Below are 16,659 nucleotides of genomic sequence, written 5' to 3' on the forward strand. Positions count from 1 at the left end.
GGTTGCAGATGGCAGAACGCAGGACTAAGCACACACCTTGAGATCGCAAAATGAAGATCGCAGAACGCGGAACTAAGAACACACCTCCAGATCGTGGGTTGCAGGTCACAGGACGCACCACTAAGAAGCACCTCTGATAACACGCACCTCTAGCACGCACCTTTAGGATAGAGGATGCAGGACGCACCTCTAAGAAGAAGCAGTAGACCTTTGATAAGTGTAGCCTCTCTGTAAGAGTAGCACCTCCAAAATTAACCAAAGTCTCTCTTCCACTAAGCAAAGTCTCTTCCTCTAAGCAAAGTCTCTCTTCCTCTAAGCAAAGTCTCTCTTCCTCTAAGCAAAGTCTCTCTTCCTCTAAGCAAACTCTCTCTTCCTCTCAAAGCCTCTCTTCCTCTAAAACTAAAAGTAAGCAAAGCCTCTCTTCCTCTATAAACTAGCGAATAAGCAAGTAAGCAAGTAAGCAGCCCAGATAAAGAAAATAGAAGTAGTTCAGTTCCAATCCACCTCCGATAAATTACCGCGGGATTGTTGCTGCAGGCGGCAACAGTTATATGATTATAAATTGTTTTAGGTTCTTTTTAGAAACTTGACCAACATTTTGGAATGGTAGAAAGAAATTGTCTATAATGGGACTGTGCCCTCCAATGACACAATATTACTTCATCGTAGTTTATAAATTTACTTTTTGATCATAAGAACATCTGTTCTTGATAGGATTACATAGCTTCTAATTTGGATTCTGTTTTATAATTTCATCACTAGTAGTGGACAAAACTTTATAATTGTCATACAAAAATTATGATGAATACTATGAAAATTTCCTCATTTAAAAGTGTTTCTTGATAGGACAATATCTCTCCATGAGTGTTGATAAGAGATGGATAGATCAATAGATCAGGTTAAACCTCATGAGACTTAATAGTAGCTTAAAAAATAATTTCCTCCCTTATTTTCTTGCTCTCTTTACTGAGATAAATCCCCCAAAGGACCAATTTAGTAAATTTCCCAATGTTTAAACACTGGTACTATCATATGCGTGTACATAAGTGCATGCACATATACACATGGCATGTCTTTCATTGCTTAGGTACCTGAATAACATTTCCATCTATTGAATGTATCCATATCTGGCATAAATATGAGCTCAAGATGGCCTGAAACTTTGTTAACATTTCTGGTATTATATTAACATTACTAGGAAAAGCCTGAAACCTGCTTCACAGGACATTTTTCAATACTGAATTTTGCTAATGTCCTAGAGACATAGTAGTACTACTAGGTGGACTCTCAGCCATCAAGTTCCTAATGAGACCGTTCCTGAAAAATGGCTAACTGGTTGCCTGTTAGTTTGTGCATAAAAAACACAGAAGGTTGAGGTGAAATCTCAATGTAGTTTTAATTTGCATTTCTCTAATTGCTAGAGATATTGAACATTTTTTCATATATTTGTCGATCATTCGAATTGCTTCTTTTGAGAAGAATCTATTAAGTTCCTTTGCCCATTTATTGCTTGGGTTATTTGCTGTTTTGGTGTTAAGCTTTTTTGAATTCTTCATTATCTTGGAAATTAACACCCTATCTGACATGCAGATGGCAAACATTTTCTCCCATTCCATATCACTCCAGTCAGAATGGCAATTATCAAGAATACAAGTAACAAAAAATGTTGGCAAGAATGTTAGGAAAAGAGAATGCTCATACATTGTTGGTGGGACTGCAAATTGGTACAACCCTTCTGCAAAGTAGTATAGAGATTCCTCAAAACCTAGGAATGAATCAGTCACGGTGGTGCACATCTGTAAACCCAGCATCTTTGGAGGCTGAGGCAAGAGGATCGCAAGTTCAAAATCAGCCTCAGCAACTTACTGAGGCCCTTGGCAACTCAGCAAGACCCTGTCTCTGACTAAAAAGGCTGGGGATGTGGCTCAGTGTTTAACTGCCCTTGGGTTCAATCTCTGGTACGAAAAAAAACTAGGATTGGAACTACCATTTGACTCAGTTATCCCACTCCTAGGTATATATATTTTAAATCAGCATACTACAGTGACACAGCCACATCAATGTTAATAGCAGCACAATTCACAATAGCTAAGCTATGAAACCAATCTATATGTTCATCATCAACAAATGAATGTATAAAGAAATTATGGTATATATACTTTATGGAATATTACTCAGCTATAAAGAAGAATGACTTTCTTACATTTTCCAGTAAATGAGTGGATCTGGAGACTATCATGCTAACTGAAATAAACCAATCCAAAAAAAAACCCAAAGGTTGAATGTTTTCACTGATATGTGGTAGCTAACCCACAATAAAAAGGTGGAGGGAGTTCAGCAGATTGGACAAAGAGGAATGAAAGGAAGAGAGCAGAGATAGGAATAGGAAAGACAGTAGAATACATCTAACATAATTTTCTTATGTCCACATATAAAAATACGTAAGTGAATCCCCCATCATACCCACCCACAAGAATGGGGTCCTAATTAGAATAAGATATATCCCATGCTTGTATAATTTTATCAAAATGTATTCTGCTGTCATATATAACTAAGAAGAACCAATAAAAGAATGAGATAGATATTTTTTCTTTAATTTTAGGTTTAATGGCAAAGGGAATCAAATGTAAGAAACCACTTTCTATTAATAGCATAATAAGTGAAGCATTTATTCCTTTTCCTGCTTTTTGTCCCCATGATGTTTATTTTCTGCATTCATGAAGTAACTGGAGTGTAAACACACTTTGTTTCTTCTGTACAATAATGAAAGAATACATAGAAACTAAATTCACAATAATAGGGAAGTGATTAATTAAGTCCTGTATACATTTCTATATGTCTAGAATTTATATTATATAACCTGAAACTGTTGTCAAAGATCACTTTATGATAACAGAAACTTTTAGTAATATGATGTTTAGTGAATAAAGTATAATTTTTAATCATAAAAATAGAACAGTTTATGAAGAAAGAAATCTAGAGGCAGTCTAGCTCTGTCCTTGCCACCATGAGCATTATCATTTAACTTTTCCCCATTAATTGATAAATTTAAAACTGTACTAATTATTTCAATATGCATTTTATTACTAGGGCTCTGTATTTCTCTTTAATTTTTAGTTATAAAAGATGACACTGCTATTTCAGCAAGAAATCATATTGGGCATAAGTCAATGATTTGAGTCTAAAAAAAATTAAATCTTTAATAAAATTAATAATGGTATGAGTAATTGTTATTGTGCTGCACAGTAATCAGGCATTAATGGCAAACAGTTCCCATAAATGGCTCTTATCACTATTATTTATAAATAGTCAGTGATTAATACTGCAGCTTCCTTAGATGGGGGAAAGGGGATGGACCAAGGAGAGCTACAGGCTCTTAAGCCCTCAACAATTCCCTGATCTGAAGCCAGATGTATGTGATCCAGAAGGCAAGTTCTTCCCCAGCTCCAGGCACCCTCAGTGAACTGAGAACTTTGTAAAGACAGCATTGTAAAGTAAGTATGGCTGAAGGTGGGAGATGGGGTATGTCAGGTATTAGTCAAAGAACTGACCAAATGAATAACCACCAAACCCTTTATGTCTTCTATAATTACTCAAGTTAAGGATTTAGCTTTTCAGTGAAGCCTCTGAAGAACTTTAAACTCTGAGCTATTTCCATCTCTTTCCCACAGAGAAAATGAAAGAACTAGAGTAGAGCACATTTATATTCTGGTTTCCCAATCTTATTAACAAATAGAAAAGTGAGCTAGGAAACAGGACTTTAAGAACTTCCCTCTGCCAAAATCTTTCTTTCCAACATTGACTGAATTTTCGTGCACGAGAAATGCATTCTTTGATGTTTCTAAGTACATAATTCTGGGAAGATTAAAGAAAGGTGACAGAGTGGGAAGAGTAGGAAGGGGTAATAGTAATCCATACTCTATAGTAAATATGAATTTAATCAACCTGATTTTAAATTCTTTCAGTACTTAACTCCAAAGCATGCAGAAGATAAGAATAATAGTTCTCATATGGAGAGGGCATAGAGAGAAACAAAAGGAGTTAAATCAGCCTGGACAGCTTTACAAATGCAAAGCTGAGAACACTAACTAGACCACAGAAGAAAAGGGGAGGAAGCCAAGCCTGTAATAAAACTTTGTGTTTCTATAGACGTTGAGAGGTTACAAATCACATTTACCTAGATCATATTACTTAATCCTCACAATAACCTGTACTGAAACTGAGACCCAGAGATTTTATATAACTTGCCCAAAGTTACATCTGTTCCAGTGGAGACTCAAGCCCAGGTCTTCTGATTCCTCCTGTGCATTTCTAGCTGCCCTGGAGCTGAAGCAGGGCAAAAGGAACTTGGAAATAATTTGCCTACAACCAGAGTTGCCCTCTGCCCTTCTTTCAAAGGCCAAGCAGGGCAAACATTTAACTCTTTCAGTGACCTTTTTTTTTTTTTTTTTTTAACAAAAGCCTTTCTGGGTAAAGCACACTGAATCTGAAAATGTTTCTCAGCCTTGGGTCCAAGAATGGTAATAAGTGGTAAACAATGTCAGAAGTTATTTTTGGTTAGTTTTGCCATTTATGTGCAATTCATTCGAACATCAAAGCAGAGTAATTCTTAGGTCAGAAAGTAACACTTTTAAATAATTAAAAATTATTTAAAGCAGTTTGCTTAAGATTTTTTTGTTTGGTAGTTTCAGTTAAATGTTTTAACTGCATGACTATAAAAATTATTTTGAAAACTGCTGAAGAACCAGAACACCAGTCTACCTGTAATCTACTCTGTGGTCACTTTTTACCTATCCTAATCATATTCCCTCAATGATTATTGTCAGTAAAGCATTTATAATCATTAAATGGAAAAAAAATTCACATACTCAATCTTTTCATAACCAACTTTAAGTATTCTCAACAGGTAGGAAAGTATATGCATCATCTTCTTGAGATATAAACCTTATATTCTTTTCTAAATTATGCCTAAAATACTTTTAATATAGACTTTCTTAATTTTTATAACAAAATTTAGAACTTTCCAGCCTTTAGTCTATAAACTAATTCTTTTATTTTTCTTAGAGGAATTATATATTGTAATTTCTCATTCTAACCATTTACATTTTTAACAAGTTTTAAACACATTCAATGAGAGAATTTATTTCCTTTACTAATTTTCTAAGAATACAAGGATATAATTTGAATGGACTAGGACCCACTTATTAATTATAGATCTTTTATAATAAGTCCCAATACATATCAGCCTCTAAAAGTCTTTCCATTTCTGAGAACATTCTGAGAATAACTATCAGTAGGGTCAAGTGCAAAGTATGCATTTATACAAGTCAGGGCACACAAAGATCAACCAGGGATATCAAGGTATTTGTGAGCTTTAAAGAATAATCCATTTAACCATTCTTCACCTGAGTACCAGTCTTATGTGGGTTGCAAAATATCCAACCTAATAGTTAAAAGTCATTTGACACCTTTAGGATGAATAAAGTAGCAAACATTCACAAGTAAGGCAAAACAAAATAAAGGAGAAAGAGGATGAGAAGGAAGAACTAGATAAGGAGTGAGGATCAGTAGAGAAGATTTTTTTAAAAAGGAAAAAAAGGTTCACCTAAAGACATGATAATGTAAAATAAGAATACTCTGAAGTTCTTTATATATCTCATTTTCCCTTTCAGACTTGTTTCACGTTTTAAATATCTGATTAAGTCTAACATTCTTTTGGGTACAGATATCCAATTTCAGTATTTCTTGATAAAAGGAAGAGTCACTTCATCTGATCACTTTATGAGAAAAAAAGTACATTATTATATTTTCTCATGTTATTATTAGCCTTATTAAGTCTTTTCAAGATAAAATGCTCATGGTGTTGTCCTGCGTTATTCATTAAATGGTATCAAAAATGATCACTGACACTTAACAGCACTTAACAAATTATATGTCCATATATTTTAGATTTTGAACTAGAATCAAATTGACTTCTATTATCTTGCTTTGTATAATAAGCTCTTTGTTAATCTTGACCAAGAGGGTTGAACCTAATTTCCTAAACACACAATCTGGGGAAAACAAGCATATTTCCACATAATAAAAATGCCAATAAAGGTGCTGTTGAAGTTAAAGGGTGTTTTGGAAGTCAATGCTGGGCTTTCCAAATTACTTCTCACTATCCCATTCACTTAACATGCATAACAAAACTGTAATCAGGAACCATGCAAGCAATGGTTCCCAGATAGTACCATTTCAGTCTGATGGTAGCCTTATCAATACTTACTAGGTGGTTTCTGAAAGGAAGGAAACACATCTTCCACTTCTCTTATGTCCTTTTAATCTTTTACAGACACAGGCTGATCTATTTTCCATGAAGTTGTGGTACAAAAAGTACTCAAAGAATATTTGATGAAAAAACATATTAACCTGTTGTGTTCGGTTTGAAGTCTAGGAAGGACTCTCCAGTAATAATGGAGAACTACGGAACTACATCAATTGTTCAAAAAAATAATTGCACTCCTTCTACTTTTAAACTACCAACCCAGTTCATGGACTAACTTAAAATTCTTATGCCATAAACCTCTAAAAGAGAAGGTACCTAGAGTATACATCTACTGATCATAGATATAATTCCCTGCATTCCTACCAGTTAATATCTGACGTAAATTCTGCCCTCATTTATGATTATAAATGCCTAAAAATTATAAATTCTTATTCTTGAAATAAGAGTATTTTTCCCTCCAGATCTCTCAAGTGAGCTCCAGTATCAGATCCAAGATAATCAGTTCTTCTAATTTAACAAATGGTATCAGGGAAAAAAAATACAAAACAAAACTCAGGTCTACAGCAGTTATAAGAATTTGTTTTCCAGGAGGTTTTGAATAATAAGCTTTTAACTACATAAAACAACACAACTCAAAGGCCTCAGACACACACACTGGACACTAGTAAAAGAATAATACAAATGTTAATACAAAGCAAAAATTTTGGTCTTTTAGGAGTCTTCTCCATTTAATAATGTCCACACACCCAAATGGAATTTGACACTTTTTTTTTTTTTAGTAGCCAATGCCAGCTTAAGGGAATACAGCAGTTTGGGGGAGAGGGCTTTAGATTTTACCTTAGACTAGGTGACTGGAGAAAAAAAATACAAAAATTCAAAGAAATGATGAAATATCTTACTGATGCAGCATATAAACATCATATGTATTATTAGGTGAGAATTATAGAAAAAGACAGGAACATTATGAAAGCTACTAGTGGAGTCTTCACAAATGGCAATATCTGACACTCCAGAGTTAGATAAAATAAATTTAAAAGGTCAGTGAGTTGTGTATAATTACATGTAAAATAAAATCTTTATTTTATGCAATAAAATTCTACTACTAATATCATAAAGACTGAAAAGGGACATAAAATTTCAGAAATATATTTTGTCCTCTATTCACAGAAGATAAGTCTTGGAATGTTTGAGGAGAAATTGATTTGTATATATTTAGTTTTCATTTATAATAAAAATGCCACATTAGTAGAAAATCTATAACAATATATTTTAAATCTATAGTAGATTTATATAGTAGGAAAATCTATAACAATATATTTTAAAGATAAATGTTTACCCCATTTTTCAGATGGGAAATTTGAAAACTAGGAAGCTAAGGAAATAGTTAACATGTTTTCCAAGTACCACATCTAGACGTTCTATAACAGGTTCTATGTAGGGGATGGGAAATAAGTTTGTGAAGCACTATAGACTATCTGTCTCTTGGAAATCTGAGATGTTTAACTTGTTAGTGACCCAAAGAAGTCCTATAATTAAAAAGTAAAATTGTTTAAGAGCCATTTTTCAAATTTGCTTAATTATAAAATATAACTCATGTTCTTAGAACACACTTTAGAAAACTAGATGAATGAAGTATAAAGGAATACATACCAAAAAAAAGACTAGTATTATTATGACGTTGAAGCTGCTTCACTAGAACCTCTTTATTATGTCTACTCTTAATAACTTATGAGAGTATATTGTCACCATTACAGTACTTCCTCTCCCTTCTGAATGGAGCTCTCAGCCAATGACAGGCCAGTAAGGCAGTTATTTCAAGTCAAGGTATGAAACTCTCCCCAGTAGTTCTCAAGTTTAATGGAACTGGAAACTCTATGACACCAAAGTATTTCTCACAAGGAGATGGATAAACTCCACTCTTGTTACTAGAGGTGTGCCAGTAAAACCTATAACATATGATTCTAGAATAAACAGCATAGATTCAATAAAGGTTAGAAACAGGATCAGTAGGAAGAGTAGTCCACTTGTACAAAAAGATACCACCTACCAGAGGTTTTAAAAACTGAAATTAAAAAAAGCCAAAAGGACATAATGTTTAGGAAACAGAGAGAAATGACTATTAAACAAGATGAAAAAGTTAAGTATACAGATAAAGAGCATTAAGATACACACATGACTGCATAAGATTAAAAGGAGAATGGGTAACTGATAACTCATTATGGTACGCATCAAATATGCATAATAAGTCTACTTTTAGACCATCATCATCAAAGGTGTACTATCTACAGAACAGAGAACCACACTGAGGGAGATCCAACTAAATGGGAAATCTATATTGCAATGAGCAACATTACTGCTATTCTAGATGCAGATAAAAAAAGGCTCAGAAATTCACCAAATATTAAAACTGAATTAAATTAGATTTTTTTTTAATTCAAGAAGGATGCCTCTTGAGATTTATAAAAATTTTTTAAATACACTGACATATATCCTGTCAAGGTACTTGCCCAACATAAGATTGACATCTTTGGGAATACAGAAATAAGGGGGGTAGGAGGGGTTAGCGTTAGGGTTAGGGTTAGGTTTAGGATTAGGGATAAGGAAGATGGTAAGAATGGAGGAAGGAAGGACTGTATAGAGGGAAAAGAGGGGTGGGAGGGGAGGGGGGGAAAGGGAAAAAAATAAAAGAATGAATCAAACAACATTGCCCTATGTAAATTTATGATTTTTAATTAAAAAAAACAATATCCTCAGATTCATTTATTTTACTACTTCTTCTCTGTGCAATGAACATACTAGCAAGTCCTCCATAAATTTGCAAAGGAAGGGTAAAATTCAACACACTTGGAAAGTATAGCTTTACAAGTCCCTTTAAGTAAAATAAATGGAGACAAAAATTATATTTCTAAGTGAATAACCTGGATTCTACTGAATCAAAAATATTTAAAGAGCAAATAACTGCACCTGACATTCACATTCCCCTTTGGCTGTAGCTTTCACAGCTACAAAGATTACTTCAAAGAAAAAATTACATTATATAATATTCAGTATAAAGGTAAAGCAACATGAATTTAGTTCTTAACTAACCAATAATACATTGAGAAGTCCATGCCATGAATAAAAGGGAGACTAAGGTGATAAAAAAAAATTAATGTAAAACCTTTACAGTATTACTCTGCATGTGTACAACAAAAAAGAATGCTCTAGATTTTTCAAATGATTCTGTTAACCTGATAGAGGACATCAATAATATTTAAATAATTTTATGAACTCTAAAGTTAGAAACAAATCTGAAGAATATCATTAAAACAACTTTAGAAAGAAAAATGTCATGTCTTAGGTTAACAACGTGCCATGTTATTTTACTTTAGGGGTTATGTCACTTTCAGAAATATATGAAAACATCACAGTGAACCCCCACCATCATGTACATCCACATGAATGGGGTCCTAGGTAGAATAAGATATATTCCAGGATTGTATAAAAAGTTGATTCTACTGTGTTGTGTATAACTAAAAAAGAACCAATAAATAAAAATTAAAAAGGAGCAAATGAGGAGGGCAGGAAGGAGGGCATGATAGTGATGAGGGTCACGAAAGTGACTGCTTTTTAATTAAGATCTACCTTTGTTTATTTAGTGTGTTTTCCTATGACATGTTTATTTTACAAAAAAAAAAACATTTAAAAAGCAGCTGGCAGCAAGTAACTATTATTTAATATAAAAATATCCAATGTTAAATACTAACATCAAACATATTTAACAAACTAAAATATATATATAATCTTTCATTGATCAAAAAAGAAAAATCAGATTACCCGGAAACTATTTAAAGATGTTTTTACATGCAGTTTGAAAAGATCACAATACATTATGATATATTGTGATTTAAATATACTTTCTTACAGATTCTTAAAATATCATATTATTCTCAGTAATTTAAATAATGAAATAAAAAATCTTTATTGAATAGTATTGCCAGGTCAAAACTAAATCTCAAGATTTTCATAATATTCCATTCAGTTTAGCCATTACAAACTGAATTTGAGAGTTAGAAATGAATAATTTTAAAGGTGATATACTTAAGCAAATGTGGTACATTTATGAATAAATATCTCCCTATGCCAGCAGCTTCTATATCTCCACTAAAGAGCTTTTGTATAATCCACAATCACCCGTAGGAACTGCAAAAAGCTGGGTAATAGATGAACAATAAATAAATAAAGCACATCGAGTACAAGTAAAGCTTATTAAAAGGAAGCCTAAAGATACTACAGGTGAACTGGGGACGTAGTTCAGTAGTAGAGCATGTGCTTACTAGCACGTGCAAGGCCCTGGGGCCCTGAGTTCAATCCCCAGAGCAAAGAAAAGAAAGAAAGAAAGAAAGAAAGAAAGAAAGAAAGAAAGAAAGAAAGAAAGAAAGAAAGAAAGAGAAAGAAAGAAAGAAACTATGTGAAGTAATCAAGTTCCATAGTCTGCGATTTGCAAAATTATGTTTTTAACTGGGCTAAATTAACCATATAGTTTGCTTCTAATTTATTAGAATATTGTTTGCTTCTAATTTATTAGAGTATTGTTTAATATACGATGTAAAAGAAATGAGCACTGCCTTTATGGCAAACTTTGAAAGTTTCCCAAAATATGTATAGTGGAAGCAAACATATTTTGTCATTTCAACAACCTTAATCAAATGATGTGTTTAGTGCAAAAATATAATAATTTATTCATATTAATTTATTTAAGAATTTATATCATCAAGAATGAAAAACTGGACTAGATCAACTGGGTACTTGCACTTTTTACTAAATACTAATTGGCAGAAACTTACTGTTACATAACTCTGATTTTCCTTTGAAGTTAATGCGTTTGTTTTTGTTTTGTATTGGGGATTGAACCCAGGGGCAACTAACCACTGAGCCACATCCCACCCCTTTTTATCTTTTACTGTAAGACAGATGCTTGATAAATTGCTTAGGGCCATGCTAAATTGCTGAAGCTGGCTTTGAACTTGCGTTCCTCCTGCCTCAGCCTACAGAGTCACTGGGATTACAGGCATGTGCCATCATACCCAGTTAATGGTTTATATAACAAATGTCTTCTTTTTAATATCTACTATGATCTTTGGTATCAAATACAAGCTATATATAGTGTAATTTTATCACTATGTCACTAAAATTATTAACATGACCTGTTCTGATGCATTTTGAATTTATTTTTAATTCATTAATTTATATATCTCAATACTCCATCTTCCTTTTCATTTAAATGGGTAAGGTATTTTTTCCTGTTCTATGTTTAATATTTTTATAAGTGTAAGGAATTATTTATGGCTTTCTATGAATGTTGTTTGAATTTGAAAATGTAACTTTCAAATGTGCTTCTTGGAATGCTATTATTAAAAAAAAAAAAGAAGGAAAACTGTGTACAGTTACTTCAAAATTAAAACTTGAGATTGATAATTTTTTTAAAGTATGATAAGTCGGATTATTATTCCTGTAAAAAAACAGAACAGTGCTGGGGACTGAATTGGAGTAGGTTGTGTACCATGCTTTTGTGATAATGTCAAGGTGTATCCTGATGTTGTCCAACACTAAAAAGAATAAATAAATATAAGTGCTTTTGTGATTAAAAAAAAAAAAAGATCTCAATTTCTCCTAAAAAACCATTTTTTTTTTCTTTTTAAATAGGTAAAATAAAGTGGACACAGTGTTGTATATACATGGGAGGTTTAGGCAGGAGGATCACTTGAGCCCAGGAGTTTAAAGTCAGCCTAGGCAACAGCCACACCTGTCTCAAAAAATAAAGGAAAAAAGGCAAAAGAAAATAGACCAAAGTTTTTAACTGAAATTCATTGTTATACTTTCTTTCGTAATAATTTTATCTTAAAACTAAGGTAGAATAAAGACCTACACATTGTTTAAACAAAATTTCAGTAAATAAGAGGATATTCTCTACTAATATTTTGTTTTAAAGTCCCAAAAGAAGACCTTACTGAGAGATCTAAGTGTTTCATGTAGTAAAAATTACAACTTTCTTACTTTTGTGCAGAGACCAGATAATTTGGTGTGTATTTTGTGGATTTATATATACCTCTCAAATAATGCCTCATATCTAATGGACGTACATGGAATATTTGTTGAATAAATAAATCTTTTACAGAAAAACCTTTAAGATAGGTTGATCACCTAAAAAACAGTAACAATCTACCTATCAATCATTATCTACATAATCATATTTTCTACTTAAAAAAAAAAAACAGCTGAAGTCATCATTTCCTGGTAGCAAGAAACAGATACTATATATTTTTAAAAGTTTAGATACCAGCATGTTCTAAAACATTTCTTGGGACATAAAAGTCTCAGTAGAATCCAGATTATGAATGGATGTGGCAAATCAGAACTCAACAGTATCTTCCCAGGTTTAGGAGAACAATTCAGTAGCAACAGCACCCAAAACACACAAAAGGATTGTCTAAGCAACAGCCTCAACAGCAGTGCCAAGGTATTTTATAGTGCTTCCAAACTGCCTTGGGCATCCTTTTACTGGTTTTCTGGTATTAGTTTTAGAGTTAAAGGAGCCAATTTGGGAAAGGCCTGCAGGGAACACAAGTAGCAGGTTTTCTTTGTCCATAATATTTTCTCATACAGCTTACCAGAACAAAGGTAATAAAATTCATATTTTTCCCATCCTTCTAAAACACTGTTACCCCAAATATACCAGAAAAGAATTGGTTTTTAGCTAGTACATTTAATTAGTATATTTCCCATTCCGAAAGTGTTAAGTGAATCCATGGTGTTTCCTCCCCAGGTCTGGATGTTAGCAAGATCAGAATCACCACATTAGGACATTTTGTCTTAAGGTTTTGGTTATACATAACACTCTCTAGGGTCTTTATTTTTTAGCCTCACAGTCTTGTGTTTTGTGAATTGTGTTGACTATATGCTTCAATTGTGAACTGTTCAAGTTATGTGTCAGTTCATGTAAATTCTGACTTAAGTTACTTTGAATTTAAGTTCTGACTTAAGAAATTAAGTTCAAGTAAGTTTTAACTTAGCACAACTCAGATAGCACTGAGTCATGCTGTCTCCTTGGAGGACATATAAGTTGATGCCCTACTCAACAGTGTAGAATCTCCTTTTGCTCCTTTTATCATTCACCTCTCCAAAATATAGCCCTGACATGGAGGGAAGTTTTAAAAGGCTTCATTTAAGAAATGCTTCCCAAAATAAAGCCAAATAATTAATACCAAAAATAATCTTACAGTTTAAGAAAAATGATCCATATAAAAATAACTTTTATATAATATGGAAAGTACTAGAGTAAAGGTGTAGAGATACAACATTTGATGAAGCTGAGGAACTCAGGAAGAACTTCTGGAGTAGATGGAGGGATTCAAGGGTGAAAAGCATTTAGCCAAGTAAAGAGCTGAGACAGGATTTCCAGGGAAGTTTCACAGACATAACACATGAAGTTGAGTAAGAAAACACAGTTTTAAATTAATAATGATGTGAAAGATGGTTCAACCAACAAGAAATTAGTCAGGATAAGTATAGAAGGGTCAAATAATGGAGGGTCTATATGCATGCTCAAGTCTGTATTTAACCAATAAGTGAAAGATTTTAAGGAAGAAGAATGGCATGTTCTACGAGGTTGACATTGGTGGCATTTTTGATGATTAATTTAAGAATAGTGGGGGTTTAAGACAAGGAAACCAATTTTAAAGTTGTTACACTATTCCAATTCAGAGGGGAGACAGCTGAACCAGTTTAGCAGTCTGGGCATAGAAAGAGAACTGCCCCTAAATTCTCAGATCCTTCTTTGGAAACAACATTACAGAGAAAGGAAGGTATTATGAAAAAAAAATTTTTTTTAATTTTTTGGTACCAGGGACTGAATCTAGGGGTACTTAACCACTAAGCCACAAGCCCAGCTTTTTTTTTTTTTGGAACAGGGTCTCACTAGGTTACCTAGGGCCTTGCTAAGTTCTGAGGCTGATCCTCCTACTTAGGACCCCCAAACCGCTGGGATTACAGGCATGCACCTCTGTGACTGGCATGAGAAATCTTTAAAACAACAGATTATATTAATTGATTATCTCCAAAATATCATTGTAATGCAATTAAGATGATTATAGTGTCTTAATGACAGTTATAGTCAATTCCTTCCCTCCCCTATCTCTGGTTAGAAGCTGGAAAATTGCCTAGTCTTGAAAGCACATTTAAAAAAATTACCTCTTAAATTACATGGTTTCAGAAGGGAACTAATTCTGTTTTTTGCAGGGTGACTATTGTTCATCTTATTTCCAATACTTAAGAGTGCAACCTAGTTAGAGTCTACAGTCACTCATCCTAACTGAAAGTATACACGACAATTTTTAAAAAGTGGTCACTTTAAAAAATCATCCATTAAGAATACTCAAACAGCATGAAAAAATTGGGGAATTATTAGGTACTGTGTTGTAGAAAGGTTTATGATATTGTAAACATATTCAACTGAGACAATAGATGAATTCAGTATTATTGATTTTTAAATATAATTATAAGTAAGATTAAAATTTTATTAATAATCCTATCAGGTATTTGGAGGTATCCGGGTAATAGCACACAAAGTCAGAACTATCTTATGTATTCTAAGCACTCAGCACTTAGCAACTACTCAATTATGGTTTGTTCAATAATTAATATTTGTTGAAGGAATTTGTCTACTAAGTCCAATTATCTGAACAGATAATTGTTATTCTTATCTGTTGCTTCATTTGTGTGTGGTCAATCATTCATATTAATTTTTTTATCTTTCTTTTGGCAGGCACACAGGGTAAGGAGATCCTGTGAAGGGTTGGATTTAAGCTTTGCCTTTACTCCCACAATCCTTGTGAGATTTCAATTGAAAGCCTGAACCATTTACCAAGCAGGTCATCAGCAACTTCACATTGTCCCTATAGAAAACATACTTCCATCCTCACCTTAACCTTTCACAAAAGTAGCTCACATAAGCTGGGTGCGGTGGCACATGCCTGTAATCCCAGTGGCTCCGGAGGCAAAGGCAGGAGGATCGCAAGTTCAAAGCCAGCAAAAGTGAGACGCTAATCAATTGAGTGAGACCCTATCTCTAAGTACAATACAAAATAGGACTGGGGATGTAGCTCAGTGGTCAAGTGCCCCTGTGTTCAACCCCTGGTATCAAAAAAAAGAAAAAAAGAAAAGAAAAGAAGCGGGAGGAAGTACATAGTGTTGACTCCTCTCTTACTTCTACCCTTGAACAAACACTGGACAGCCAGAGACACTACTTCTAAACAATTTCTATCCCACATTCATATAAAAGCTTTTAAAGCTAATGCCATCTAGCATTCCCACTTTGTCCTTCTTGTTGCCATTTTCAGGTCATGATTAACACTATGTTTATACTTTATAGTCACTGAACACAACAGGGCTTGATTCCAGATCCCAAGTCTTAAAGCATCCTTGTAAAGGACCCATCCAGATTCCCTTGTCTGAATTTTAGTTCCTTGACATCTCCAGTTACCTTTCCCTCCACACTCTCCTAGACACACCCTTACCTTATTAACTAACACTACTCTATGAAATACTTATTTCAAATGCTTTTTTTGACATGACGCTCACACCCACCCTGATTACCCATTCTGTAACTCCCTTACACCTGTTTTTGCTAGTATCTGGAGGCCCCTTATCACTCTACTTTTTCTATGTCCCCTCCTAAGTTAACTAATTAACGGAGTCACAAACAATTAAGAAACCCCTATGCTATGGGAGAAGTAGGGCTACAGAAGAAAACCTGACATAATCCTGCCTTCAAAAAACTTAATATCATGGCAGGGGAGAGATAAACCAATGGAGGAATCAAAACCCAAAATATTACAAATTGTGATAAGTATTAGAAAGTGAACAAAGCACTGAATGAGAGGGAGAATCATGTGCAAGGGAAGAGGCAAAAGGTCAAAGGTACTACTTCTAGGAGCTGATGCTCTAGTTAAGTCCTCAACAATGAGAAGAGCAGTTGATGGAAGAGCATGTTGGACAAAAGGGAAAATGTCCAAAGCCTTCTGAGGACCCTTCTGCCCTCGCCTTTCCTGTTCTCATGCGTTGGGCTTCTCCCTCTGGCCAAGCTCGCTGTACTCCTGCTTGTCCTGATCTTGTCTTTTCCTTTCCCTTTTCCCACAACTTCTTTCCTTTTCAGTCATCATATAATGTAGATTTGAAAAAGTCCAAAATCTTGGTCTAACAATTATTATTTATTATAAAGTAAATAAGTAACTTATATGTTCTTGTTTTTAAAAAGCAACCTTAATAAATACATATATGTTCTCTTTAAATAAAGATCCACAGAACTTTATTTTGTGCACACAATATTCTTTCTTATGAGGTAATAAAATTTT

This window comes from Sciurus vulgaris (assembly GCF_902686455.1).
Source record: "Sciurus vulgaris genome assembly, chromosome: 4".
In the NCBI taxonomy this organism is placed as follows: domain Eukaryota; kingdom Metazoa; phylum Chordata; class Mammalia; order Rodentia; family Sciuridae; genus Sciurus; species Sciurus vulgaris.